The sequence below is a fragment of the Phodopus roborovskii genome, unplaced genomic scaffold (genome assembly GCF_943737965.1).
Source record: "Phodopus roborovskii unplaced genomic scaffold, PHOROB, whole genome shotgun sequence".
NCBI classification, from domain to species: Eukaryota; Metazoa; Chordata; class Mammalia; order Rodentia; family Cricetidae; genus Phodopus; species Phodopus roborovskii.
This window is the reverse complement of record NW_026126627.1, coordinates 2,135,182-2,160,957: the sequence shown is the minus strand read 5'-3', so window position 1 is coordinate 2,160,957 and position 25,776 is coordinate 2,135,182.

Genomic DNA, 25,776 nt, shown 5'->3' with positions numbered 1-25,776 from the left:
TCTGAGTGAAGATCCTGGACTTTTATATGGAAGCTCAAACAGTTAAAAATAGGTGTCGAAAAGTTGTTTGAATAGTTGGCTGAACCATTTGTCAAAAGATGGCCCACAGAAAAGAAGTTGGAGATGCCCTGGATTTAGGTTTATGAAAGGATTTTAAGGCTCAGGAAAATTGCAATTCAGGTATGCTATGTAAAAGCTAATCCTCCACTATGTGACTGCCTGGATGACATGCCCTTCACTAATCCTATAAGATGCAAAATGGTGAGAGGACATCAGCATACTTGAAGAGTTTTATTGTTGCTCTTTCTCTTGTTCCAGACCTTAGGGTTAGGTGGCCGCAATCAATAGTAAATGGCTAAATGATTATAGTTATTGTCATGAGCAGCACAGACAAGGTAAATTTCATATGACTTAACTCATAATGGTCAGCACAGGCAAAGTAAATTTTATGGTAGCATGACCTGTATGGCCCGTTGGTACTGGATAATCAGTCATGGTGTTTCTAGGCATGAAAGAGACAAAAAACATACTACATTTTTGTTTGATCTATATATGTGGAAACATGGAATAAATGAAAGAAAGGCTATATTGGATTGTGACAAAAAGGAATCTTGGCCTATGATTTGAGATAGTTTACAAACCCAGAACCCTTTGAATGAATGTATGGCCGCCTTCCCCTGATGAAGGACTTCATTGTAATATCTAAGAGTTTCACTGTTAGCTTTTCTCCAGAATCCATCCCCAGAGGGACTTAAGGCCTTTTCCAAGGGTAACTGTACACTGTTAAAGGAAAGGAAACAATGGGGCATTTTAGGGTCTATTGGACAGTGGTTCTGAATTGACACTGAAAACATTGTGTCCTTTCAGTTAAAGTAGGAGTTTTATGGAAGTCAGGTGATTAATAAAATTTTTGGCTGAAGTCTGACTCACAGTAGGTCCAGTAGGTCCCAAAACTAATCCTGTGGTAATTTCCCATATATATGTTTCTCACATTCCCTCCCTGGTCTGTGGGGTGAGGAGAGATTATATTTGGAAAGGCTTGTTGGAACGTCAGGGAAAATGGTGCATCAAAGACAGTACCATATTCCTGGAGGGGACTGCAGAAATTAGTGCCACCATCAAGGGGTGGTGGTTCCTACCACATCTCTCTTTACCTCTCCTGCCTGGCTAGTGCAGAAGACAGATGGATCTTGCAGAATGACAACTGACTATCAAAAACTCAGCCAAATAGTGACTTTCTACTGCAGCTGACTGAAGATATGACACACCAATTCAACTATGGGAGCATGAAGGAAGTGCAGGGAGGAAAACTGTGACAGTGGCAGGGACTTTCCAGGCATATGAGTTAGTAGACTTTCAATTGCTAGTCACATCCCTTCCCCAGGCTGACCCAAGCCCCCCCCCACCACTCTGCTGTCAAGACATCCAGAGCCTTTCTATTTGTAACTCTGGCAACGGTGGCCATTTGTCATTGGAGGGCACCCAGGCTATCTGTGGTGTCAGCTATGGCTTGACCTAGTTTGTCATTGAAGTCCCCATCTAGGTGGCAAGTCTGTAGCAATATTGCTCCTGCTGTTTCCCCAGCCCCCAGTGAATGGGTGAGTAATCTTAATAATACAGGACCTCCCACAGCACTAAGAAGGGTAGATAACCATGGGAACCATGAAAATAGGGATATATACCAATTTCCAAATTGCACAAAAACAACATGGTTTTCTAAGAGCTATGCATAGTTCCCTCAGTTGCATGGAGAAGAAGAGGTCAAGTCCCCTTTTGTTCTGCAGTATGAACTATGCCAGGGAGTTCAAGAACCAGTCATTTATTTCAGGAACCCTTTTGGAATGTTCCTTTGAATACAGTTGGATTACAATCCTGAATGGTTTGTATAGAAATAATAATTTTTCAATCCATGTAATACTTATTTGGTTATGCATAAGCAGGCCAGATACCTTATCATATTGTAGACCTATTTTAGCTAGTGAGTCTACCAGTTGACAAATTTGGGCCCACTTTCTGATACACCAATGGCAATTATAGATAGCCATTTTGTCTGCCATGCCAGGAAATTTCCTTTTGACTTGGCATTTCAGCCTGTTAAAGGTGTAGGGGGACAAGGTATAAATACCTTCTTCTGTAACAACTTCCTGCTGAAACTGGGGCATCAGTTGTTAGGGCCCAGGAAGGCTGAAAGGTCAGACAAACACTGGGCAACAAGACATTTATCAGAAGCACCTGGTTATCTGGGCCCAGCTGTAGAGACAATGAGCAATCACATAGGCTGGGTTGGTCCACATCAGCTTTCAGTAAGCCCAGGGCTTGTAGTCATTTGGAGCCTGTTGTAGTCAGTAGCTGATGCTTGGATGTGTCTATTAGCCAAAAGATATAGGCTAGGTACAGAAGTTAAAATTTAGGAACTTAAAGGAAAAATCTCACATTTGGAATGTTCAGGTTCATGGTCTTGGTACATGAGGGAGAGGAGTCCCCTCATCTGACACTACGTCAGATGTGATACCCTTACTTGAGCAGATAAATGCATCTGTTGGTCCATAGCATGCAGCTATTTATCTAGCAAATCCCCCCTTTTTTTCAGTACCTGTTCATAATGAGCACCAGAAGCAATTTGCTTTCAGCTGGCAAAGCCAGCGGTATACTTTTACAATCTTACCTCAAGGATATATTAACTTTCCAACCCTGTGTCATATTATTTAGTTAGAAGGAATTTCAAATCTTGATCATCTGTCTCTTCCACTGATGTACTACATTGATAATATTATGCTGATTGGATCAAGTGAGCATGAGCAGGAGGTAGCAACCTCTTTGCAATTGTTGCTAACACAGATGCACACCAGAGAAATGTGTGGAAGTTTGAATGAGAATGTCCCCTGCCTAGGCTCATATATTTGAATGCTTGGTCACTAGAGAATGGAACTGTTTGAAAGGCTTAGAAGGTGTGTGTTGCACATGTCCTAATTGGTCTTAATAATAAAATCCCAGATTCAGATATAAGGGCAAATGCTGAAAGATCAGAGAGAAAAATGGAGCAAGCCACAGCCACACCTTACCTCACCAACTTTTCAGCCAGAAGGGAGATTCCTTCTCCTCCCACCTTATATTCTTCTCTCCCACCCCCCAGCCTTACCACTTCCTATCTGTCAGTACAGAATTCCAGACCTCTATGGTTACCTAGTGGCTAGCTCTACCCCCTGATCTCCAGACACGTTCATTTGTTAGAGCACAAACAAAATATCACCACAGGTGTGGCCTTCTTATATTATATGTGATCTTTACTTGTTTATTCTCTCTCTCTCTCTTTCGGCCTTCTTATATTATATGTGATCTTTACTTGTTTATTCTCTCTCTCTCTCTTTCTCTCTCTCTCTCTCTCTCCCTTCCTCTCTCTGCCTGTGAATTGGGATGTACCTCTCCATTACTGTCCCAGCACCATGTATACCACCATAATGATAATGTATTGACATGCATGATAAAAAATGTACAGTTTGAAGAGAAAAGGAACATCAGCAAATATTTTGTTAGAGCCAAGTCCTATGTTAAAGTAGCTACAAATGTTGAATAAAAGTGTGATAATGAATAGAAGAAAGGGAGTGGTGACCTCAAGGCAAGGCCCCACCCAACTAAACTTCTAACTTGTTAAAAGGTGTTAAAGAAAAGCTTAGAGCCAATCATTGTGAAGCACTCCTTCGATCCCATCAGTCAGGAGGCAGAGACAGGTGGATGTCCGAGTTCAAGGACAGCCTGGTCTCTAGATTGAGTTCTGGGACAGCACTCAAGGGATCTATCAACAGCAGAAAGCTGGTGCAATTGTAATCTACTAGGGTGGGCAACTTGATCCCTATCAGCAGCTTCAGCTACACTGTTCTGGACGAAGTAAGTTTCCTTTTGGGATGGTAATGTATATCCTAAGCCACTGTATTTTGCAAGTGTTTAATTTGCTTTTTGTTGTTGTTGTTTTTTGTTTGTTTGTTTGTTGGTTGGTTGGTTTTTTCAGGGGATTACAGTTAAGAGATTGCTGAGTCTCAGAAGAGACTTGGAACTTTAGACAGTGTTGAGACTAGGATAAACTATGGAGATCTTTGATGATAGACTAAATGCATTTTGCATTGTGATACTATTAAAAGCTTATGGGGTCCAGGGAGTGGAATGTGGTTTTTTAAATGATAATCATCCATATAGGCTAATATATTTGAATGTTAGTCACCAGAGAGTGGGATTATTTGAAAGGATTAGGAGATGTGAGATGTGACATTTTTGGAGAAAATGTAGCTTTGGGGCTAGGCTTTAATGTTGCAAAAGCCTATGCTATTGTGCTCTCTCTGTCTCTGTCTCTGTGTCTGTCTTTCTCTCTCTCTCTCTCTCTCACACACACACACCTGTGAATCAGGATGTATCTCTCAGCTACTGCCATACCTCTTCTAGGCCCCCTGCCATTGTAATGGACTTCCCTCTGAAACTGTAAGCAAGCTTCCAATTAAGTTCTTTGTCTCATAAGAGTTGACTTGATCATTGCATCTCTTCACAGTAATAGACCAGTAACTGAGACAGATGGAAAATAAATCCAGCAGAAGTAGACACAAATATGTCTACCTTTAGGCCATTGCCATACTGTTGCTACTGGGGACTGAACCTAGGACCTTGTATACAAGAAGCAGGTACTCTACTAAGCTATTTGTCCAGCCCACACTACTTTGATTACTATAGCTTTGTAGTAATTTCTGAAAACAGAAGTGACAATCCTCCAACTTTATATTGCTTGTCACCACTGAATTGGTTACTATGGATATCTTGGAATATTGGATAAATATTTAATCTATTGATGATTATTTGGGTACTATTGCCATATTAACACCATAGTCTTTCAATTTTTGAACATGGCTTTCTTCTCATTTATTATCATTTTCAAAAATGTCTTACAGTTTTTGTGTCTAATCCAATCTGGACACTCAAACATGAGAGGGAGATTTAAAATTGTTGATAAAACCATTTGCCTAAAACTTGCAAACTTAATAAAGTCTTCTCAACTAGAGCAATATCCCCATGCTCCTATTCAACCCACACCCTGCCTACTTCTCTAATGCTGTCTTACATGGCCATCAGCTGGTGTTACCAATCTCCACCAGCCACATCTGTGTTCAGATCTTAGAACATTCCTGGATTTTCCTTAATTAACTTTTTTTTTGCATAGTGGTTCCTCTACCTGTAAAATCCCCTTATCTTTTAGCTCCTTTTTCTTTCTCATCATTTGGTTTATGGATGAATTAAAAATTATTAAAAAAAATCTGCAGTTGGTTAGCCTGCCCATTTTGTCATTGCTCTGTTTACACTTAGCTGGGTACATAGTTTTGTTTTATTTGCATCTTTGATTGTTTTTTTTAGTACTTGGGCCTGAACAGTGTTTTCCTCAGTGTTTGACCACTTCCACCAAGGATTACCCACCCATGTGCTTGCATCATAGTTGACCTGCAGTGTGCAGTGCTAGGCTTGCTATTCTGCTACAGCCTACAGGTATGGAACTCTTTTCAGAGAGGTCTGAAACAGGGATATTCCACGGTGATGGTGGGTGAGTGAAGAACATATCAACCACACTAGACGTAGGAGTACTCCACAGTGATGGCATACAGGTTAAAGCCATATCAACCCTATAAGAAACAGGACTATTTCACAGTGATGGCATACAGGTTAATGACATATCAAACCTATGAGAAACAGAAATATATAATTCACAGGTTGAGGGCATACCAAACCTGTCTGAACCATATCCATTTGGGCCTAAAAAATTCAATGATTTATACAAAAGATCTTGACCGAAGGATGTACACTCTAAATTGTCCATCTTAACTCTCTCTATAGTTCTAGGACATGTACTTATTAAGACTAATAAAGAAGCAATAGCTATTCAAGATGTATTTATTCTATGTTTATAGTTCCTTCCTAGCAGAGGACCTCTCGAGATCCTATAATTCTTTCAGCCCAGTGGTTCTAGACCTTCCTAATGATGGGACCCTTTAATAAATTTCCTCATGTTTTGGTGAAAACCCAACCATAAAATTATTTTCATTGCTATTTCATAACTATGAATGTACTACTGTTATAAATAGTGATGTAATTATCTAATATACAGAATGGTTTCAGGTGATCCCTGTGAAAGAATCACTCAACTGCCAAGAGTCATTCAACCTGTCATGACCCACAGGTTTCAGTCACACTCACAAGAGCTCCTGGAAACTGCTTCCACTGAGAAAGTTGCCCACCCAGAGTCATGGATGCAATGGAACTGGCTACCAAGGACACTGTGCAGCTGCTTCATGGAGAACAAGGGGCCAACTGCAAAGACTGTGTAGCCTTCAGTAAACTAGAAATAACGTATTTGAGCCCCACTTGTCCCATTTGTGAAATGAGGCCCACATGAGCACAGACAATATATATTGAGAGATCCTAATTTTACTTTTGACTATTGCATGCCTTTCGATTAGTTTGAGCTCTCTCTCACTCTCTCTCCCTTTCTCATGTATACTTTGATGTCCTTATTAGTAAGATGCACACAAAAATAGCCAACTGCAAGTATTAAAGTGAAAGACAATTCCCAAGTCATGTAACGCAAAAGCCTAGAACACAAGAGAGGGGAACTGAGAAGACGGCGTTGTCACCACTACTACCATTTCCTGACGCCTTCTCCATGCAGAGGAAACGGGTTCTCAGATAACTCTACCAAGCAAGATTTGGAGAGCAAAGCCACAGGGTGAAACACAGCTAAGTACTGTGTATATGCAAAGACCTCACAGACAAATGCTTCCAGAAGCCCTTGACAACAGAGGTTTCCAGACAACTCCTTGCATCTCCTGCCACTCAAACAGTGAGCAAAGGCCAGTAGGCAAAACTGAAATTCTGTTTAATGGAGAGTGGGGGGCCTGGTGGATGCTTAGAGTTGGAGAACCCACATCCATCACACACACATTACATTCCATTTTATTCCATTAATTCGCACACTTCAATGAACTTGGGCTTTTAGACACCAGCATTCTACTTAATGCAGGAAGTGAGGGGGCTAAGATGCCTTTTTTTCTAAACTTTTCTAAAAGCTTCATCAGAATACCTTATAGCTCCCAAGGACAGACATTTCTGTTGTTGAATTTCTCTAATTCATACACAACTCAAGCCATTTTGAGAAAGCCTATTCTAGCCCCTGCTTCCATTCCTAATTAAGTCACGAGGGCTAGCACTTCTGGCAATCTGTTTATCTGGTGATAATCAGGTGCAACTTGTCACCAAGACAAATAGTGCTTGTTGTGTGCTCCCCACTGTTTTAAAGGGTTGTGGATGGAGCAGTAAGAAATAAAGGTGGCATATATCTACCCCCAGGAAACCATTTGGGACTGCATAGCTAGTGTGGAAATCTGTAGAAACAGACATGGTCATAATCCAATCTTGCGAGCTCAAAGATTTCCAAGAAGCAACAGGAAAGTGGAAAGTGGAAAGGCTTTGCTGGGTAAATCAGCAGAAGCATGTGAAGACCGGAGATGAAAGTGAGGTAGTTCCCCAGGCAAAGGAGAGTTCCCTGGAAACCCATGTGGGAATGGCCAGAGTCTTTCAAGCTCTGGAAATCTCAGTGAGAGGATGGAGCAGAAGTCAAGGATTCCCAGGAAGATTTGGAGGGTGGTTTTAGAGACTTTGCCTCTGTCCTACGAGTCACCCAGCTCCTCAACTGTACCACCTCTGAGTGCCAGCTAGCTTCCAGCGACCAGGTGGACTTCAGCATCTCAGCTCCCTTGTTAGATGCATGCTGGTGGGCACACACTTCTCCAGCCTGTGTCCCATGCTAGGATCTGCTGCTTCAATCCTTACGGAATACCACAGAACTAAGAAGTACTTGTTGAAATATCATGGTAACAGGAATGGAAAGAAATGTTTCAGATCCAGAACCTGAATGGCCAGGCTCCTGGGATATACTGTGAATGATGAGGAAGAAACTCAATGGGACCTTGGTCTCCATTAGTGTCAAAGTAGACTGGCAGAAGAAAGATAGGTATATTTTTATTAAATGAGTGACTTTTCTTTCTTTCTTTTTTTCTTTCTTTCTTCCTTCCTCCCTTCCTTCCTTCCTTTTTTTTTTTTTTTTTTTTTTTTTAAGAAATGAGGCTACCTCACACCAGATTCTGTGTAGCCTGATTACAGCACAATTTAGAGTTTTCCCAAAACATTCTTAAAAGATAATTAACCTAATCTGACATATTGAAAAGTCATTTGAAATCTCTATTTGGTGAATTAAATAATGTATTCACCAGCATGTGTGTATTAGTGATAACTCAGTTTATCAAGGGCCACGGGATGCCAAACTTTAGGCAAATGCTTTTATATGAACCTAGGGGCTGGTAATTATCTCTTACCCACCTTGCACCTGTAATAAGTCTATTTGTGATGTGACCCAGTTCTTAAAGTCACACCAGCTTGTTTCCAGGGTCCCTCACCTGAGGATTTAATATACATAACATAAAAAAGTTTGGAGTGGAGAGGGATTCCACCTTAATAATAACTGTCATTAAGATATAATTAAAATTATGCTGTTTCAAAAGCTTCATTGTTTAAGTTTTATCCCCTGAAAAGGCCATTTAGTCTTTTCATTGCCATTTCAGTCATTTCAAAACTAATTCCACACTAAAAACAAGTCATTGGGGACCACCTAGATGCAAAAAAATTGTAATTTTTTTGGTTCCCTTAATTAATTTTGACAGTAGGTTTCATAACAAAGATTCCAAGTCAGTCTTGTATTTTCCAAGAAAAGCCCTGCGCATATACTCCCTCTGTGCAAAGCTGTCTGCAGATTCCCAACTAGCCTCAGCAACTACCTTGATTACTAACAACAAGACAAAGACAAACTCCTGGTGACTAATGAAGTCCCACTCAATAGACCTGGACTTGGGTGAATGAGGCCTGAGATCTTATCACTGTTCATTAGCACTACTTCTATCAAGAGCTGGATGCTAAATGTAAGCTGTGTAAATACAGAGCCACCAACTGGATCTGGCAGAAAAGGAATTTCACCGGCAGTAGCCAAGATCCAGGGAAAAGTCAAGTCAGGGCCCTCATACATTTCAGACATTAGAAGTTGTTCTCACCCAGGGCACAATAATGGGAATTCAGTTTCTACAAAAGTAGTTCACCTCCAACTGCTAGATTTTTTTTTTTTCCTCACAGAGCCTAGGAGATTCTATCATGCCTTAGTCTCGTTAAGATGTTTGGCGACTTCCTATTTTCCTGCAGCTGAGCAACATTGACTCTTTATGAACTGACAATTTGGATGATCCTATCAAAGCTGGCCCTCTTGCAGGGAAAGTACAGAAGCTGTTTCTACTGACAAGTATCTTCTCACCTCAGACTCTCATCTGTGGAGACACTGGACCTTTTATTCTTTGCATAAGTGGTGGTAGCATACCTGAACTTTGCTCATTGTTATTTAGTCTCATTCTGGGACCAGCACAAGAGACATTTAGACTCTTGAGCTTGGTTTCAGCCTTTCTCAAATTCTAGCATATTATGGGGACTTAATTTGATTCTAAATGACTAGATCAGGACCCAGGGCATCTATATTACTATCTACACAGTGATCAGATGTCACCAGCTTGCAGCCCCATGCATGGGCTGATTCACAATGGGAAGGGGCACCACATTTCCTAGATATTGTTCAGATAAGCACAATACCTTGTTCCCTCTTGCCCCTGTGGAGATCCTTAGTTCTAATTGACAGTTTCTCCTCAGAATCACTCTCTCATTCCAATGGTGCTCCCCAGTACCCATAAAAGCCAACACTACAACCTAAAATAATCCCATCTGGAAATACAGCCATAAAGGGAGACTTACTTCACTCTACCTACTTGTCATTTCAATCACCAAAGACACACAAATTAGTGAGAAACAATGAAGGACCAAATGTCCCATGTTCCTATGTTTATCTGAAGGTGTTGATTACCATAACATAGATTTTTCTTATAAAGTAATTTATTTTAAATAAAAAAAGGTCAGGAAGCTATTTCATTTATCACTATTACAAAGGAATCTAAGCCACTGATGGAGAAATTAATTCCAAGTCAGAAGCTGTAATAACACTCCCGGTAATTGTGACAAAAAATTTAAATTAACATTTCTGTCACTGAGAGAAGTTTGATTAATTTTACAATTGGAGATGCTATCTCCAGAATATTGGGGGTATCAGAGGACAGAGCAGCTTCCAAGTTAAGATGGGGATCCATGTCTCTGAGACTAAAAATGCATCCACAAGACACCTTCACACTTTATTAACAGCTCAATCAGAGCCCTGCTGGAAAGAATTAGCCAGAGTACATAGGGCTTGCTGGTAAACCTAGTCAAGAAAGAAGTCAAGAACATCTCTGTGGCTGCTTGTTTTCTGTTTTACTAAGTATCTGGGGATAGCTTCCCACTGTGGCCACTATAATTTTCATGGGTAATAGGTAGGGGTGGGTTGGGGATAAAATACTGAAAAAGTTGCAGTCTGATTTCGTCCACTCCTGTTTCTTTACAGGTTTTATGCTGGGGGATGGGAAGGACATGAATGATAATGTAATACCTGGGCAGTGGGAATTGAAGGAAGGAAGAGTTACATCAATAGCACAGTGAAACTAGCTTAAATGATCTTCTAGAAATGGATTTATCAATTATCTATGCAGTACACTGCTTCAAATAAACACAATTAAAATTTAGCTTGGTGCTTATTTTGTTGAGGGCTTTTGATCTGAATAAATTCATTCAATCCTTATAATTGCTTTGCCAAATCAGACTCTATAACTACCCTCATTTTATGGATGGATGCCCTATTGGGTCATAGGGAAGGTAACAAACTTCAGGATTTTATAACTGTCTGGACAGTAAGGAATAGAGCCAGGGAAATTAGGCGTCAGCAAACTAGATTCCACCCCACAGGTATAATGCAAATGGCTACCAATTTGGTAGAGAATCTATAGGAACATAGTCATGCTTCTTTATATACTTTTCTAGTGTGCTTTCTGCTGTTGTGATAAACTCTGTCAACACACCACTTGGGAAGGAGAAAGTTAATTTCATCTTATACTTCCAGACCCATTTTTGAAAGAAGTCAGGCAGGAACCATTGAGGAGCACTTCTTACTGGCTTGCTCCTAGGCTCACCTTTCTTATATCTCAGGCCTACCTGCTTAGGGATGGTACTGATCTCAGTGAGCTGGGCTATCCTAAAACATCAATTAACAGTCAAGAAAATGGCCCACAAACATGGCCATAGACCAAGCTGATGGAGGCAATTCTCTAACTAAAGTCAACTCTGTTGTGACTTGTCAGGTTGATAGCCCAGATCAGCCATCACACATCGTATGGCTATTTCTTTATGCTAGTGTTAGAGTTGGGAAGTTTGGCATAAAGCCAAAATTGTTTACTAACTGCCATATATAGAGCTAGTCTGAAAACATTAGCTCATAACTATAATGCTGCGCAAAACTGATGATGTTTAACTCTCAGTCTCCAGAAAAGAATGAACATATTGGATGCTTTGGAACACTAACCCATCAAGTAACAAAAAGAAACTCTCAGACCATGGAAAAGCCTCACTTGTAAAATACAAATGTTAATTTATTAACATGTATAAATAATTTACTAAGGTTTACCAGTGTTAACATTAGATTTTGGTGTAAAATCTATCATTTAACTTATGAAGAAAAACAGGAGAGAAAAGTTCCTTGGTACATAGATATGTGGTTAAAAAAAAAAAAGTGGTAGTTTCCGGCAGAACACTCTGAAATATTGTCAGGGAAGACATTGCATGTGTTTTTCCACCAAGACTTAATGGGATTGCATGGAAAACTTCAGTGTGAGAACATTGCCTATCAAGATGTCCTTTTGCTTTCTTTAGACAAAGTGTGAGAACAGGTTAAATAGTTTCAAATAAGATAAAATGGAAAAAGAAAGATGAGCAATTTAAGATTGGAAAAGTTTGGCCAAGAATGAGATTCAACTATATAGGAAGGTCAAAAGACAAAAGTCATATAAGAGGAGAGAAAATCATAAAAATCAAACAGAAATGCAAACAGGTAAAATGGAAGGAAAGAGTGGCATATACTAACACTCATGGTAGTTTATGTTAATAGGTAATAGCTGGATCTACACAGAGCTTAGCCAACTGACATAGAAGTCTTTCATGGCATGAGCTAGTGAAGAACAGCTAGTAGTACATTTGTTGGAAAGATGAGTATCCAAGGAACATTTCCCACAGTCATCCATCTGTATGATAAAGAGGTAAAGCATATATTAAAAAGCAACAATAAAAGTAGAAATAAATAAATAATTTTAAAATTAAAGCCTAAAATTGAGAGACTATGAAATACATCAAAATCATTTGAAACAGCATAACTAACATTGTAATAGTAACTACAATGATTGCCTTGATCTAAACAACTGAGCGAAATAGAAAGTAAGCTGAATCTTGAAAAACACACATAGAAAAGATAGGTAAAAACAGGCATTGCAATCAGTGTAAGAGATACTTCATAAGTGGTATATAAATGCCTTCATTAAACAGTGTTAAATACCTATTTAGATTACATATAAAATAAGTTTTGGAGTTAAATTAAAAATGAAATCACATTGACCATACCACAAGCATGGAAACACTGGTATTAAGATAAAGTTATCTAAAAACAAGGGACCAGGGTTGCTAACATTCATTCCTTTACTTCCTGGTCTACCTAAACATGATCACATTTCTACTGGAGCTATGGTTTCCCAATCATAAACTTTACCTTCAAACTCTGAGTCCAATGAACCCTTTCTCCCTTAAGTTGCTCCTTCTTAGCAACAGAAAAATAACTAATATTAAAAAAAAAGGACCAAGAAGAAAGGTGATTGCTAGAATAAAACTGACCTAGTTAGTCTGAGGCTTTTGGTTTGTAGGAAGAATATTTGAAAGCCTACAAGTCTTGTATAACCTCTACCCGCTTAGGGATTAGACATTTACCCTTTTATTAAACCAATTAGAGCAAAAAATATCCAAAGTATACAAAAAGATTGTTCCACAGCAAGAACCATGCCACATCCAAAATGTGATACTGCCATGAAACTACCTCTACCAATACCTAAATACTTTAACTTATAAGAGCTAGTTAGTAGTAAGACTAAGCTATTGAACAAAAGTTTATAATTAATAATAAGTCTTTGTGTTGCTGAAATTTTTTGTTCTGCCCCCTTCAGCCCCAAATAAACACACAAATATTCTATATTATTAAACTGTTGGCCAATGTCTAGGGCTTCTTATTGACTAGCTTTATCTTAATTATTAACCCATTTCTATAAATCTATGTATTTTCACCTGGTCTTGGCTTATCTGAGAATGCCTGGACCTGTTACTCCTTTGGCAGCTACATTACATCTCTTGCCTCTCTGCCTCTCTCCCCAGAATTCTCCTCATCTCCTTGCCCCACCTATCCTCCTGCCTCTATTGACCAAAAAGTGTTTTATTCATCAATCAATAAGAGAAACACATATCCACCATTATCTCTGTATGGTTATTTTGGAAGCGGGCTGGAGGGACAGAAAAACCATACCTACATATGGTGTCCACATAAGCCAAACCATGAGACAAAGGAAATTTTCTCAAAAAAACAAACAAAAACAGAAATAAAATATAAGAAACAAGACTTTAAAAGATTATACAAATACTTGGCTAAATAAAATTATCCAACAATTGTAAAACAGGTCAGGCAAAAATATTATTACTTTTCTATTGGTTACAAATTTATAAGATTATAAATTGATACTATATAATTAACACTTTATAAAGGAAAGTATAAAAATGATAATAAAATAATTAAAATTAAATTGACAAAGAGAAACAGAAATTCAGTCAATTTAGGAAGAAAGAACTTGACAATTCCGGATTATCAAATCTGTGAGAGTTTTTTTTATAACTGGATACCTATTTGGTCTGTCAAATCAACCAATGTTCCCTTGTACTACCTCTATCTTCAGTAGGCAGAATGGTCCTCCTCAAGTGGCAGAGATAATGTAAAGACATAAAACACTTTAAAATAATTGATTAATGCTGGGATTGAACTCAGAAAATTTCATCTTAAGGGGAAAATATTATAGGTGTGCAAGAAAAGCAGAATGAAAATATAATCCTGATAGATTAAAAGATAAAAGCTAGTTGGAAAAACAAAACAAAAAAGACCTCCTGACAAATAAGAGTAGGGTATGGTGTTATATAAGGTGTGGTCTATGAGGTTTGGTCTATGAGATTTGGCCTATAACGTGTGGTTATATAAGGTATGGTATATAAGGTGTGATCTATGAGATGTGTTATATAAATATCAATAAAAGAGAATGATGTATAGTCTACCAATTCCCTGCTGTAAAAGAAGACAGAAGAAAGCATTCTAAATATACTGTTGAGTGAAAAGTAATTATAACACTATGTAAACAATAGAGTCCTTGATTCAGAAACAAGACAAGATAATCAAGTATAAAATGTTTGCTACAGAAAAATAAAAAGAAAATACTGTTTTTCTTCCTTGTGTTTTCTTATACTATCTCATCTTTTTGGTAGGGAACTCAAAATAATTTTGTAATAATACTAGTAAGTGTGTTCAATATTCCCTGTGAAAAGTAACACAGAAATAAGGTAGGATTGATTGCTTCTCCCATGAACTTAGTGAAGCTGTGGGTGGTGATGGCTAGAGGATTCAGAAGGTTGGAACTGGAGTCAATGCATTACCACTGACTGATGATTAGAGTTGGACATCTTAGTGGCCTTCTGTGATACTGTGTTTCCTGGGGGGGAGGGAAAAGGGTTATCAAGATGCCAGGCTGATTAAATCCTGAGCTCAGATGATCTTCAAGTAGATGTGAACCACCAAAAGGGAACTGTCCCTGGACATGTGTAGCTCACAGGATCCCTCACCTCAGAATTCCAGAATTTTCCTAAGAGAACTCCTCCAAATTGTGTTGGTGTCTAGGGTGGTACTCGACATATGACGGACACACCACAAGCAAGTATACACAGGTTCAACACCCATAGAATTCATAAGGGACAAGGGACAAGGGTCTGGGCTTCTGCTTTTTTTTTTTTTTTTTTTTTTTTTTTTTGCTTTATTTCTATAAAATAAGCCAGCCAGCCAATAAAGACATGCATCCTGAGCAATCCAGAATTCCCTTGTGAGTTGGGCTTGCTACATAGGAAACTCTCTCTGCTCAACACAATTTGACATTCCCTGACTCTTCTGCTCTCCCTGCCCATCCTATCTACTCACACAGTGGAGGAATAAGAAATAGAGAACAAGTGTGAATGGTTCCTGACAAGAGATGGGGTCTCACCATTCCCCTTTCCTGTACGTGGCTCTATTTGATCCACCTTTCAGTCATCCAGACCCTTAGAAGGTAACAAGGACCAGGGGCAGCAGCACGCACATTCATGGGAAAGAAGTACTCTTTGTAACTTCTTTTCTCCTATGTGAAGCTACTGTTCTTCTAATAGGTGGCAAACATATATGCCCAAATAATAAGTTTACATCATCAATCTAAGTCATGTGCACATGAATAAATGATTTGTAACCACAGTAGTTTGTTCATTGCTTGTTTGTTTAAATGTATGTGTGTATATGTATGGTATATAGGTGCCTGCAGAGGCCAGAAGAGGATGTTGAATCCTCTTGGAGCTAGAGTTGCATGTGATTGTGAGCCATCACACATACATTCTGGTAATCAAACCTGAGACCTCTGGAAGAGTAGGAAAGATTTGAAACACCCAAACAATTGCTAGCTCCAGCACAATGGGTTTGACATGTGTAGTTATGAGTTAGAGAAAATCACAAGGTCTCAAGTTTTCAAAATATACTTTCCTTTCCAATCCCCTCTCTTTCCCAGAAATTGTCTATGCAGCCTGGACAGGATTTATGCATATGTATTTGGGTATGGGCATATGTATAGGTGCCTATGGAGGCCCGATCTGGAGTTACAGGTAGCTGTCAGATCCCCCACATGAATTCTTGTAATAGTCTTGAAATCAAACCCAAGTCCTCTACAAGAACAGTGTGTGTTGTTCATAGCAACATTATTTATAATAACCAAAATCTGGAAACAACCTAGATGCCTCTCAACTGAAGAATGGGTAAGAAAATGTAGTATATCTACACAATGGAATACTACTCAGCTGTAAAAAATGATGACCTCATGAAATGTGCGAGTAATGGATGGAACTAAAAAAAAATCACCCTGAGTGACGTAACCCCGACTCAAAAAGACAAACATGGTATGTATTCACTCATAAGTGGATATTAAATGTAAATCAAAGGATAAGCAGACTACAATCCACAACTCCAAAGAAGCTTGGAAACAGGAGAACTCTAAGAGGGACACATGGATCACCCTAAGAAGGGAAATTAGATGAGATCTACAGGGTAAACTCAGTGTTCTGGTGGTAAGGAGATGGGGGTGGGAAATGAGAACAAGAGGGAATAAGATGCCCAGGATGGGAAGGGGATGCAGTGGAAGAACAATGAAAAAGATTGAGAGAGTCACTATGGACTTAGGAAGAAATCTGGTGCTAGGGTAACTCCCAAGAATCCACAAGGATGACTCTAGCTAAGTTTCCTAGCAATAGTGGAGAGGCTGCCCTAACTGCCCTACCTCTGTAATCAGATTAGTGAATACCCCAACTATTATCATAGAGACTTCATCCTATAATTGATGGAACCAGATGCAAAGATTCACAACTAGGCCCCAGGAAGAGCTCCAGAAATCCAGTTGAAGAGAGGGAGGAGGGAATAGATGAGCAAGAGAGGTCAAGATGATGATGGAGAAATCTACAGAGACAACTGAACCAAGCTCATGGAAACTCATGAACTCTAAACCTACAACCCTGGAGACTCCAGGGGACTAGCTCAGGCCCTCAGGATGTAGAAGACAGTTGTGAAGCTTTGAATAGTTGAGAGGCCCCTGGCAGTAGGACCATGATACAAGCCTGGTACATGAGCTAGCTTGTTGGAACCCACTCCCTATGGTGGGATGTGATGCTCAGACTTAATGCAGAGGAGAGGGGCCTGGCCCTGCCCCAACCTATTCTATCATGATTCCTCATGATAGCCCTTACTCATGAGGAGGAGAGAGCTGTGAATGGCCTGGGGGAGTGAGGGGAGTTGGGAAGAGGTGAGGGGGCAGGAGAAGGTGTGGAGGGGAGGACTGTGGGTAGAATGTAAAATGGAGAAGTTGGTCCATAAATGTTTGTCAACTTCGTCTTAACTAGGGATGTAGCATGCCATCCCCTCTTGAAATTAATCTAGTATCAGAAGAATTCCAGGGAAAGTATTTTAAGTCAAGGGAAACTGCTTTTATCATTTCCTTTGGGACTTTTCCACTTACAGTGTCACAGTCACATGTCCTTAGGAACAGAAAAGCAGCAGAGAGATGGAAGCTGAGAGGGGAATGCATTTCCAGTACATATAATCAAGCTCCACTGGATCCACAGCCCTTGTCTGTCATGTTTCATCTGGAGAAAGTTACATCAAGAACAGTGGACAGAGTCACCATGACAGCTGTCAACTCTACCCAGTGTTGACTTTGCCATGACCCTGTGAACTGGACAAGTTACAGCCTCCCCATAAGATGAGCATCTCTTTTCACATTTTCCCTTGAATCATTTCTAAGAACGATCACACAGACCAGAGTCAATGTGACAACACAGCAAATTTTATAAATTTTAAAAATTAATAGTTACTGACTTCCAAATATTCATTCCCCCCAGTATTTTTGTTCTGTTTTGTTTTGTTTTAAAACCAGATAATTTTCATGAAGAGCATCTTTATGAACCTATATAGTCCAGTTCATTGAAATTTCTTCCTGGTGTCTGCTCACCACCCAAGTATGCAAGCAAGCGAAATGAAAACATTACTGCTATCAACTCACTGCCTAAAATTACCCTGAGATTGGGTGGATTTCTGACCCCTGCATTTGTTACTGCTTCTTTTCTCTTCTTGCCTTCAGATAAGCACAAAATACTTCACCTCTCACAGCCAAGTCTTAAAAATCCATTTCTCTAGATATAGAATTAAAGCTCATACCTGCACTATTTCTGTTTTATGTTGTCAAATCTTTTTCCCACCTCTGGCCCTCAACTGCTTGAGAAGTATGTGAGTACACCCTAATGAATATGCAAAACATTAATTAGGTTAATTAGGCAGTTTTTGGTATAATTATGCCTTCCAAAAACAAATGCCACAAACCTGTTCTTATAAGCCAGCCATTTCTTTTCTTTTCATTCTGGCTTAGTCTTTCCTTCTGAGAATACTGGGTTACCTCTGTAAGTGTAGCTCAGACAGGAAGGAAGCCACACTGATCTGGGTCCCTCGGAAGAAGCTAAGGAGTCTAGGAGAGCCAAAAAGTAATAACACAACTAGACAAGTCCACTGCCTTTGTCAGACGATGGGAAGAAACAAAATTAATAGCAAGATGAACTCATTTTCCAGGAATGCCTGTGCCTATACCTGATGAAATGGTTTCAATAGTAAGTATTCCCTCTAGTCCCAACCCTCTGCTTCCTAGCTTCCATGAGGCCAGTATGTCTCTTCCATCTGTTTCCTACCTTGCCAAAGGCCTCATAGCAATGCTACCTGATGGTTATCGACTGAAACCTTGAGACAAAACACATCTTTAGTCCTTTGTTTAAATATGTGAGTTTGTCAAATCAATGCAAAATAGCTACCATGTCCAGAATGTCCTGTTTTTAGCAAGAAGTAGTCAGAAGGAAATGTAGATTGATGCAGTTTCTGTGGTGGACTATGCCAGTTAATTCTCTGTAGCAGGATATCTTCAAGGATAAGTCTTGTGGCCACCATTGTGATTATGAATAAGACATATGACTGCGGAGAGTTTTGTTTTTTCTCCTTTTTTAAAAATTTAAATTTGAAACAGGCTTGTTTTATATGTCAATCCCAGTTTCTACTCCCTCCCTTGCCCCCCCCCACCATACTGCACCCATCCCCTTTCTGCTCCCCAGGGAGGGTGAGGGCTTCCATGGGGGATCTTCAAAGTCTGTCATATCATTTGGAGCAGGGCCTAGGCCCTCCCCAATGTGTCTAGGCTGAAGGATTATCCCTCTTTGTGGAATGGGCTCACAAAGTCTATTCATATACTAGGGATAAATACTGATACACTACCAGAGGACCTGTAGACTGTCCAGGCCTCCTAACTGACACTCACATTCAGGGGCTTTGGGTCAGTCCTATGCGGGTTTCCCATCTATCAGTTTGGGGTTTATGAGCTCCCTCTTCTTCAGGTCAGCTGATTCTGTGGGTTTCTCCAGCCTGGTCTTGACTCATCACTTCTCCCTGACTGCAACTGGATTCCAGGAATTTGGTTCAGTGTTTAGCTGTGGGTGTCTGCTTCTGCTTCCATCAGCTACTGGATGAAGGCTCTAGATGGCATATAAGGTAGTCGTCAATCTCAATATAGAGGAAGGGCATTTAAGGTAGCCTCTCCACTACTGCTTAAATTGTTAGTTGGGGCCACACTTGTAAGTCTCTGGACATTTCCCTAGTGCCAGATTTCTCTTTAAACCTATAATGGCTCCCTCTATTATGGTATCTCTTTTCTTGCTCTCCTCTATTCTTTACCTGACTCAATCTTTCTGCTCCCTCATGTCCTCCTCTCCCCTCCTCTTCTCCCTTTCTCTTTCTTCTAACTCCCTCCCCCTCCCCACTCCCTGTGCTCCCAATTTACTCAGGAGATCTTGTCCCTTTCTCCTTCTCTGGGGAACCATGTATGTTTCCCTAAATGACACAGTTAGGGAACTAAATTGTTTTGGCCCCATGAAGGAGATGCAGCTGTTTCAAGTGGATTCAATAAAATAAAAAAAATAAAAAATAAGAACAATGTGCAGGGAGATTTTTCAAAGTAGAAATTTTATATATATATATATATATATATATATATATATATATATGATTCAAAGAATAACATTCACTGTGAAGCCATAGGGGCAGCTAAGATTCAGTCCCAGATGCAAGTCCTTCTAAGTTAAAACAGTAAATAATTTGATTGATATAAAGATTGATAGCCAAAATCACCTGAGTCATTCAGAAACAGCACAGAACATCAAGCTCCAAAGATTAATAATGGTAAAAGATAACACTGTGATAATCAGCTTCACGGTGATGGATCATGGGAGGGGGGGTTTAATGAGAGAATTTTAGAGGAATTTCAATAGAGTTGACTAGACTCAGAAAAATGCAAATCACTCAGCTAAACCTGAAAGTGGGCTGCCTGCCCAGAGGGCACAGGCAGGAATGCCATTTTCCTGTCTGCACACTAAATGCTAAAATATCACACAAATTGGTGTCAAGAGGTTGAATGGAATCTGCTGCAGCAAAACGTGACTGGAGCAAAGAAACTGTGTTCACCATTCTCATCTGCAAGGCAGACGGGCTGGGCTAACAGAGCAGAAGAATGTCTTACCATGTTTTTGGGGACTCATTAGTCTCCACTTAAGTGGTGCACACATTTGATGCCATTGGTTTGCAAACCAATATTATCCTGTTTCAGAGGGTAAGTAATAGATAACTGTCCTCAGTGCCTGGTCCAGCCTGTATGTGCACACATGCAGGGATGGGGTGGTACATACTATAAGGAGATACATACTATTGTACTATCCTAAGCTGGGAGGAAGGAAGACTAAGTGAGCCTTGGTCCACATTTTAGAACATAGGGGCTATGTGTGGAGCACAAATTATGATTTAATGGCACTCATGGATACAGGCAAGGAGGCTGTGTTTTAGAACATGGAAACTAGCCCATGTTAAAGACTAAGATATGTCATAATTTCATGGTTGGTGCAGGGCTTGAAGCCCAATTTCCTTATTTGCCACTATGAAAAATCATTGTTCTTTGTTTAAGTTACTAGAAAGCTTAGCAGGGATAGAGCTAGCACATTCCTTATGCAGTGTTGTGGCATACTGTACCATTCTACAAACTGTACATCGTTTTCTCCCACAAGGTAATACCAATCCCAATAATAATGACATTATCGCATACACGTTTTTAGATAATTGGGAGTACAGAGACTAACTGTTTCTGCACAGAAGGGTGGGATCACAAGTTAGATTAAGATTAGAAGAGAACTTTTAAAATGAAAGGGATAAATATTTGGATGGAATTGCCTAGAAAATGAAAAGACTCACAAAACAAAGGGCAAGGGGGATTTTGTAAACCAAAGCACACATTATGCAAAAAAGCATGGCTAGCTTCAAACCTAGTAAGAATTTCAGTGTGGTTGGAAAATGGCATAGCTCTTAGGAGAAAGAAGGATCAACACGTTGAAAAGTTTAAATACAATGCAAGAAACTTCCAAAGAAGAAAAATGATCATTGATGGGATTTACTTAAAACAACAGTAAACTTGAAGAATTCTAAAGCACAGGAAGAATAATCAAAACAAATCAAAAGGAGTTTGTGATAATTTATTTGATATACCTTTTGTTAAATAATAAGGGTCCTCCAAACCCTATCTACATCATAAGCACAACTGAATTAAGTCACCAAGTAGTGTCAGGCAATCCCATCCTCATCATCTGTGTATGTGCCAACTGGCATTTCTCTACGCTAAGTGCCTTGTTGTGCATGAGCTGTTATTTATCTTCTACAGTCTGCAGAATATCACCAGAACTCTTGAGAGGTTAGATCACTTGCCCAAGTACATGTTTATACTCAGGCACATATGCATGCTGAGTGAGGCATCTAGTATGTGATTTAACTCATGTTTATAACCTTATCTCCCCCAATCCTTTCCTCTAAAACAACCAGCAGTAGCTATCTGCTCTACACAGGCCACGAGAGACTTTAGACCTCCATTGGCTTCCGTTCTACTCACAGTGGGAAAATCACATTATAAATTAATCCAGATGAAATGTTCGACTCTTCCCTACCCGTAAGGTAAGAGGATGCACTGTCATCCTTGGGCCCCATAGACAGACCTTCAGAGGAAAATCCAGAGGCCTTGATTACATTTGCTTTTTTAATTAATCTAGAGTGTTAATTTTCAGCTGGAGGAAAGTTAATTTTTCCTTTTGTTAATCTAATGGCCACAGGCAGTGCTCAGGCTCTTGTAGCAGGAGTTTGGGATGAGTATAAGGTTCCCTGGTGCTACAGGAAATGTAGTGTTAAATGAAACAGCTTCCCCAGGAGCAGAGGGTTGGAAACAGTGCTTGCAGATGGCCCTGGCTTCTCTCATGGAGAAGATGAAAGAGGTTAATTCTGACCTAATCAGGCCAGCCTAATATCCAGGTACATTCATTTGACCTCTTCACAATTCTTCTCTTAAGAACAGGAAGAAAGAAAGGAAGGAAGGAAGGAAAAAAGAAAGAAAGAAATAGAAATTTCTTCCAGCTACAAAGGAGGCACTCCAAGTTTAGCTTTAAGAAAGGTCAGTGTTCTTTCTCTGACCACAATTCCATCCACAGCTCTTTCTTCTTGGCCCATTCTGTGTAACCACCTTCTAGGTTGGGACCCTTTTAACTAGAACAAGGAGTATTATTTGGAAGCCTACTTAAAGCTACAGGCCACCAGGTTCTTCAGGAGAAAAATCAAGCTGTGTAAGGACGATTAGCTATGTGCAGCCTTCAAGCACAAAACACAATGGTGTGATAAACCAGGATGAAGTCCTTGTAAATGCATCTCTTTGCTCCAAAACCTCAGGAGCTTGAGATTTGTCATAGGTCAGCAGGCAGAAGTCAAAATCCTGAGCAGAACCTAATCTTAGAGTTTAGGAATCTGGTGAGGGAACAGAAGCAGCCAGAGGGATCTGAATTTGGTCTTGACTCTAGATATCAATGAGAGTTACTCCATCTACTCTTTCCAAATACTTTCTTGCTACCATAATTTCACATATCAAGTCAAGCTGAATAGCAGTGGGTGCCTGGAACACCATGATGGAAGAGATCATGCCACTCAGGGGGAAAGAATCCTCCAAGTTTAGTGATGCCCAAAGAGGAGGAAACATGGTGTACACCTACCTAGGCACTAACTGGTTCTTCTCTAGCTTGCCAGTGAAACAAAGCTTGTGTTCAGAGAGAACTTCAAACGCCCCCCCACCCCGCAAATACAACCCACCCTCACCAACCTGTCTCAAAGCCCTCTTGAACAAGAATACCAGACATCCTTTGAAAAAAATTCTTCTAACTAGTTTTTACCAACTAACGTTGTTCTTTGCAGTGAACCAGTCCCTTTGAAAATGTTTCCTTCTTGAGATTGGCTCTAAGTGAAAAACACATTCAATTATGTATGTAAAATGGGGGTGGGGCGTAGATGGGTGAACTTATGCAGGCATCAGGGGTTATACCTCTGCACACAGAACAATTCTTTCCCAGTGTAGATTTGAAACAATGAATTCAGCCCATCTACTTTTTAATGGTTTGCATTATTAAAAACATTACTTATGCTTTTGTGTGACAAAAACATGAGTAATAATTTTGATAATAATTTTGTCTTTCATACACAAAGGAACTCAGTGTGAAAGTTTTTTTTAAACTATCTTTGGAGCAAAACTGCAGATTAGCAACACACTGGGAAAATGAGCCATTCAATTGAAGGAGAAGACTAAAGCACTAATTAGTTTTCAAATTTGAACCCTAGCAGACAGCTAGTAAAGCACTTAAACAATTATATTCACTAGAATATTTGCTTTACAGAATGAGATATGAAATTCCCGGTTAGGAAAAAGTATGTGAGTACGTACATTTGTTACTTTTCTTTTCCTGTAACAAAATGCTATGACCAAGGCAACCTAGAAAACAGAGCGTTTATTTTGGGCTATGGTTATCCATGGTGGTAGGGACAACATGGTAACAGGCAGCTGAGAGATTACATCTTTAATCATACACACAAAGCAGAGAGAATAAACAGGAAGTGGGGTATGGTTTTGAATTGTCCTTCTTCCACTAGCCTCCACCTCCCCATGACCTCTCTAAACAGTGCCACCAACTAGGGACCGAGTGTTCAAACTCCTGAACCTATGGGGGCATTTCCCATTCAATTCACCACATTGCATATATGCCATTGCACCAGTCTTATCCTCGCTCTACTATTTTTCCACTTATTAAATATGATTTTAAGATTGTCTTTGTTTCCACAGTAACAGGTTAAAGTAATTAATATAAAACTAAGACTTGAATTTTTATGTTCAGGCTTTTAAGCCTGTCCATAGTTTCTGCAAGTGATAACTGCCATTCAGCCATTCAATGGGCTTTTATTGAGCATCTATTATGTGCCTGATCCCAAATCTAAAACAAATCAGGATTCCCAATGAAACTTACTCCAGAGTGGAGAGACACATGCTGAATAATAAGCAAATGAGTTAAGTTGTGTGTGAGAGGGTAGTATGTGTGGTGGAAAGGTGTAAGACTAGAAGATGGAGCAGGAATGCTTCAGTTTGGATCCTGAAGGTCCCCAAAGGTCCATATGTTAAAAACATACATAGTCCCTGCATGTCTACTGTTGGAAAATTGTAGAACTTTGGGGGTGTGACAGAGTAAGAAGGCCATGGCTGTTGGGGTGAGCCCTTAGATGTAATTGTGGGGCCACAGATCCCTCTTTATTTGATTAATGGTTATAAAGAAAGCATTGTGACCCATTATGTGCTCTGTCATTACCATCCAGTACTTAGGCTAGAGACCTAATGGCAATACTATCAATGAACTAATGACTGAAACTTCCTAGCCTGTGAACCCATAAAAACCTCTTCTCTTTAAAGTTAATTATCTGATGTTGTAAGTATACTTGGAGCAGGTGTGGATGGGAATAGGTAGCATGTAGAAGAGATGGATGGAGAGATACAACTGAAATTGGGGAATATTTGGGAGAGAAGATGTGGAAACCTGGTGTAATGGAAAGTTCCTGGAATTTTCGAGTGACCCTAGCAAAGACTCCTAATAATGGCGCATATGGAGCCTGAACTGGCCATCTTCTATAGCAAAACAAAGCTTCTAGCAGTAGGACTAAGACACAAACCCACCCATAAAGCCTTTTATCTACAATCTATTCTGACTATGAGTTGTGCTATGGTAATGGTGGCTTATAACTTGTAGTGGACAACTAATGACTGGTCCAACTTGAGGCCTACATGACAAGAGGAAGCCCCCATCTGACACTGCATGGATGGCCAGGAACAAGAACCTAGACAGCCCAGAGACCCAGGATAGAACCAAACATTACTAGGGGAAAATCCAGTGAATGATTACTACTGATACTCTGCTATCCTCATAAATTGATGCCTAGCCCAATTGTCATCAGAGAGGCCTCATTCAGTAACTGGTGGGAGCAGATGCAGAGACCCACAGCCAAATACTAGATGAAGCTAGAGAAACCCCACAGAAGGATTGCAGGAGCCAGGCAGGTTAAGAACACCACAAGAACATAGCTCAACAGAATCAATTAAGTAGGGCAAGCAGGGTATCATAGAAATTGAAGTGACAATCATGGACCTGTGTGGGTCTGAGCTAGTATGCATGTACATTATGGTGGTGAAGCTGTTTATGTGGGTTCCCTAACAGTGAGAGTGGGGGGTCTCTCTGACTCTTGCCTGCTCTTGGCATAATTTTCCTCCTATCTGGTGGCCTTGACCAATCTTGATGTGAGGGTTTGTGCCTAGTCATTTGTAACTTGTTATTCCATGTTTGGTTGGTATCCCTGGGAGGCCTGCTCCTTATTTGAAGGGAAACAGGAGGAGTAAATCTGGGTGGTGGGGA